This window comes from Hermetia illucens, chromosome 1, assembly GCF_905115235.1.
Source record: "Hermetia illucens chromosome 1, iHerIll2.2.curated.20191125, whole genome shotgun sequence".
In the NCBI taxonomy this organism is placed as follows: domain Eukaryota; kingdom Metazoa; phylum Arthropoda; class Insecta; order Diptera; family Stratiomyidae; genus Hermetia; species Hermetia illucens.
This window is the reverse complement of record NC_051849.1, coordinates 29,280,876-29,286,875: the sequence shown is the minus strand read 5'-3', so window position 1 is coordinate 29,286,875 and position 6,000 is coordinate 29,280,876.

Below are 6,000 nucleotides of genomic sequence, written 5' to 3'. Positions count from 1 at the left end.
CTCATACGGCTAATAGGTTTCTAGGGTAAAATGCAGCATATTTTTGGCAAGATTGTTGGCATACACACTGGAATATCACTTGTTTTTACTGCGAGAAGGTTATTATCTTATCTTTTGTTGACATTTTATTTCTTGTGTTGCTGCTCAATGGAAGATGACTCAGGTTAATATCTTATCTTCAGTTGATATTCGTTTCGCAGTTCAAAGAAGATGACTCTCGAAAAATATGATCTCTTCCAGATTTCAAATGCAAGTTACTACGATTTGCTAGGAAGAACAAAATATGTATTTCCATCTGAAAATAGTTAAATTTTTTTGAATTTTAAGATTTTAATTCGAATTTTATGGGTTTCTGGTGCCAAAGAGATAGGAAATGTTGCCCGGCTTGGATTTTTCCAACAATTTAGTTCCGACGCTACCTCCAAAGAGCAAACATTTGGCACAAATGTTCCTGGTTGCGGAAGCAGGATTATTTTGGTATCATATGCTCTCGAAGCGTGCCTCCATTTACCGTTGGGCGAAGGAATGCGGAAATACGAGTATCTTACGGAAATTGCTCCCAAGTTTTTTTTAGTTTGGTATTGTCGTCTTCTGTGACGTTTCAGCGGGTAATAGTAGCTGTAATGTATGTAGTTGATGGATTGGTCGTCTATTTGGACGATATGTATGTAATGGTACCAATTACAAAGAGCACGTGTCGAAACTTCAGGCAACCAAACATCCAGCAATTGGTAGATCACCGATTGCTGAATGGTTGGCTGCCTCATCCTTGTCCTTCGGAGCAGCGTGACTGAGAACGGCTGCAGGCGTCGTTGACTCGGAATATATTAATTCAACAATGCTCAAAAAAAAAAGTTGCTGCCTTGGTTCAGACCAGCCAAGATCTAAGCCGATGCTGTTTTGGACGATGGGTGTGATATCCCATATCGGGTTTTTGATTTAAAATATTCGGAGCTACACAACATCTACACCCGTCTTTGGTCACGGCAGAGGTGAGGTAGGGATGAGTGGTCATCGTCCTGATGTCGAAATCGTTAGCAAAACACTTTTGTAAAAGTTGAAGATTCGCCAACAAAGAGTGGTCCGTGCCGTAGGAGGGAGGAGTAAATTGCATGTCAAAATTAGTGAGATCTAACAAAAAAGCCGTTGATTCGTGCTGTCCGGACGACCCATATAACGTTAATACCAAATTTATCGACTTTCATTTGGAATATTATCACATTTTATTCAGGAAACAGAAGACAGATTCTCCATACTAGCATTGAAAGCTTCCAAAAATAATAGAAGAAACAAAATATTTTCGTTCGAAATAGTTTTTATTTATTTTCTGAATTGTCGGACAAGGATTGTTATACCTACAACTTACGTAAAATTTATCATCTAAAAATAATTACAAAATGCATGGAGCGGGCTCATCCATTATAAGCTTGTTCATAGCAAAGCAATTTTCTAGTCTATATTCTGTGGTAATGTACAATTAAATTCCATCTAAAAATTTTCAATTAAAATCAGAAAAACCATTGATAAAATAATCACGAAAGCACACCAAGAAAATACGCTACAAATAAAAATAATTGTGCTAATATTTATCATTGCAATCATTGGAATTTCTTTCGGTATACTACCAATTACCTAGTTTTAAAAATATACTAATTGGATGACGTGAAGAAGCAGCTGAATCAACAAAATACGCAGTTATTGGTTATTATAATGTATGGTAAATTAGAATTTTATGGAGTTCCTCTTTTTGAGAGAGAGCTTATAGAACTCACGATAATACATGTGTAGGTTTTGTCCATTTGAGTGGGTTGAAACCAGCTTTAAATATTGTAACCGTTTGAAGATGGTGGGAAAGTTCGATTTGTAATCCCGCAACAAAGTAGTGGAAAATAGAAATGCTTTTCAGGTAAAAGAAGGCATCCTCGAAAGTGATGTAAACATAATAAATCGGTGTGGTGCAAAGATACTTAATCCTAAACGTGACAAACCCAGTTAATAGTCACAAAATGTTACCCACCAATAACCCTAACTTCCTTCCCCCTTATAGGATTGGAAAAACTAGAACACTGTCTTCTGCTAATTCTATTGTAAGGCTTAGGGGTTCACTCAGCCTCTTTTCCCGTAAGGCTTTTTTTTCAACATTTCATTTTGAATTTCAATACACTTATTGCGAGAACAAAGATGAACACAAACATCCAAGACGCAACAGCGATTCGGACCTGGATCAACCAGATCGAGAGGCTGATGCTTAACTAACTTTCAGAGAGCGTAAAAAAAGGTAACATCATTGAAAATTGTGAAACAACTTCTGCAATAACAATAATTGAAGAATAACACCAGGGGCCAACAAAAAGCCATCGGAAAACGAAGAAGGTCATTGCAGCACTTCTAATTCTCTATCTGCAAGGAGATCAACACCAATAGGCAGTAAAGCTCCTGGAGAAATTCAGCGAAATATTTTGTACCAAGGATGACGATCTTAGAAGGACTAGAACAGTGAAACATCGAATAGATGATGGCAAAGCAATATCGACACAACCTCCGAGGATTCCCCTGGCAAAAAAAATGAAGCTACCTCGATGATCCAGACAATGGATTACTGATTATTGAATGAAGTGACTAAAAAGGACAGTTATCCACTATCCACAATGGTTCGCTACCCTCGTTCTTAAAAGTCGCTACTGGCAGTCCTCGACTTACGTCGCTTCAAGTTACGTCGAACAATGTTTTGACACTATTCCTCAAGTATACGTCAATTGTTTCGATTTCCGGCATAGGAGATTTCACTTGTCGCGAGGTCAATGTCCGTGGGGCCGGCGGGGCAGGGTTCGGCGAGCGGGAATTGCCCCGCACATACCACTGATTTTGTCCAGTTAATTCAGGGACAACGGACAATCAAGACGTAATAGATTAGTTTTTTTTTGCATCTTTGACAGTTTTTGTTTTTACATACATATTTAAGTGATTTTTAATCTAACTACGCCACCTAAACAAAGCAGTAATAGTAAAGTGAAGAGAATAAGAAAGACAATTACAATTGAGGTTAAATCTATGATTTTAAAACTCAAAGATCGCGGTTGTTCGACTTCATCTATTGGACGAGAACTTAATTTATCACGCACTACCGTACAAACAATATTGAAAGATAAAGAAAAACTCCTAAAAGCTCTACCTTCCGCCTCTTTAAACAGCACTATTATACGAAAAAGGAATGCTTTAATTTGTGAAATGGAAAAATGCTTGTACACTTGGATGCAAAATCAAACTCAGCGACGGGTTCCTCTAAGTTTGGCTTTTATTCAAAATAAGGCACTGAGTATCATCAACACACTGCAAAATAAACAAAATGGCGAGAATATGTTGCATAACATTCGAGTGCAATGAGAAGCTGCTAGTGCCGATTATGTGGCTGCTCAGAGTTTTCCTGGAATATTAAAGGAAATAATCGAAAGTGGAGACTATTCGCCTAACAAATTTTTAACGTGGACGAAACTGGCTTATTTTGGAAAAAATGCCTTCTCGTACTTTTATAACGCAGGAAGAATAGTCTTTGCCTGGGTTTAAAGCGGCTAAAGATCGTTTGGCGTTGTTATTGGGTTCGAATGTTGGAGGTGATTTTAAATTGGAACCCCTTTTGGTTTATAGGTCTGAAAATCCTCGAGCTCTTAAAAATTACGCCAAGAGTACTCTTCCATCAATACTTTTTGAAGAATCGTTTACTAAGCATTTTATATCTAACGTAAAACAGTACTGTTTGAACAATAATTTGGCTTATAAAGCTTTACTTATTTTGGACAATGCTCCCGGCCATCCTGTGCGTATTGCCGATATCGATCCTCAAATCAAAGTTTTGTTCCTGCCCCCAAATACCACTTCGTTGTTACAGCCAATGGATCAAGGAGTTATAGTGTCTTTTAAGGTCTATTATCTCAGGGGAACTTTTTCACAGGCTGTAAAGGCTAATGAAAAAGATGGCATGGAGCTGAAAGATTTTTGGAAAACTTATAATATCTTGCAATACGTAAAAAATATTGCTGCTTCATGGGATGAGGTGACACCCAACAAGTCTGGAAAAAGTTATGCCCTCATTTTTTAAGCCATTTGGAAGTTCTTCATCTACAGATTAACCAAATATCGATGAGATCACAACTGACATGATTCATTTGGCTAACCGGTTGCCTGACATTGCGGTTATTGCTGATGATATTGATGATCTGTTATGCTCACATCCGCAAGAACTGACTGATGAAGATCTTATTGAATTGGAGGCACAAGTACAAGAGGAAGCAATCGAGCCACAAGAAATAGCTTCTTCTATTAGTAACTCTGAAAAAGAACTTACAATAAAAAACTTTCCGTAGTCTTTGCAAATTTTTAGAATGCCATGAATATTTTTGAAGAAAATGATCCTAATTTTGAGAGAAGTTTTAATTGAAATAATAAAAACTTGTTGTTTCTTTTTCGTTGGTGTTCAACTTGTCAGCACTGATGAAGGGAACAAGTGGTTCCCGAAATATCGGCATTTGTAAGAATAAATATTGACACCAACGAAAAATCGTTGGAAACACCGCATAATTTCACTCAGAAGTTTTAATGTTAATAACAAAATTTGTGCAGCCTATCAGTGTTACCAAGACCTGTATGAAGAAAGAAACGAAGCAATCTAGAATTTCGAGAACCTAACATGCCGTAAGTACGAGGACTGCCTGTAGCGAATAAAAAGAAAGCCGCTTTTATTGTGGGTAATGACTGGGCAATTCAACCTTAGGCCATTTGGACTTTGCAACGCGCCAGCAACGTTCGAAAAACTAGCGGATTTTATATTGTGTGGTCTTAATTGAAAAACATGCCTTGTCTACTTAGATGATGACATTGTTATCGGCAAGTCGTACAAGGAACATGTGAACAACGTATAAGAGGTGTTTCAACAGTTGCGACCGGCAAAACTGAAAATAATTCCATAAAAATATTCACTGTTCTGTAAAGAAGTCAAATAACTTGGTCACATAGTATCTGTCGGAGGTGTCAAAACGGATTCGGAGATAATGAACCCGCCATAATGAACTGGTCTAGTCCGAAGGATAAGCATTAACGATATATTGTCGTCGATTTGCCAGTATTTCGCACTGTCTTCCATTAGTTAACAGAGAAGGACAGACAATCCAACTTTAGAGCCTGAGCAGTATTCTCTCAGGAAATCGATGGACAAAAGAGGGTGTTGTATTACAGCAGGCTACTTTCAAAGCCTGAGCAAAATTATTGTTTAACTCGCAGGAAGTTATTGGCAGTGGTAGGTGCAACTAACCATTTCCACAAATATCTATATGGCGAAATTTGCGGTTGCTACTGTAAACTCGAGTTATAGGTGCAATCCTCACCTATGGAAGGAGGCTCAGCAAGATGATCCCCGATATAATAATGAAAGGCCTTAATGAAAAGTTACTACTTAAGGAAATGAAACTCCTTTCAACTGCGTTACGGAATATTAAAACGAAAATGGGAATCTGCAGACAGAACTTCACATGTCATGCAAACAATAGTTCCATGATCCAAGTTTGCAAAAATATTGAAAGAGCACCACGAAGGAATCTCTTGCTGTCAACCGAACGCTAGCTAAAGTACGTGGGAGGTACTATTGGGTCCATTTGGGTGATGACGTGGTTCAAGCAAAGATCCACAACGCCGATCAAGAGGTGGAATGAAACAGTTCAATGTGCGAGCACCGTTTGAAACAATAGCTATCAAAATTGCTGGACCGTTTCCGGAGTCTGAAAAAGGCAACAAGTACGAGTTGGTTGCGATGGATTACTTCAGCAAATGGAAGTCTACGCTATTCCAAATCAGGACACTACCATCATTGCCGATCAATTAATTATGAATTTGCTTACCAGATTTGGAGTTCCTCAGGAATTACATTCCGACCAAGAAACTTTGAATCCAACATCTTCAGACGAAGGTGTAAGGCACTAGGAATTAATAAAACCAGGACAGCATCATCGC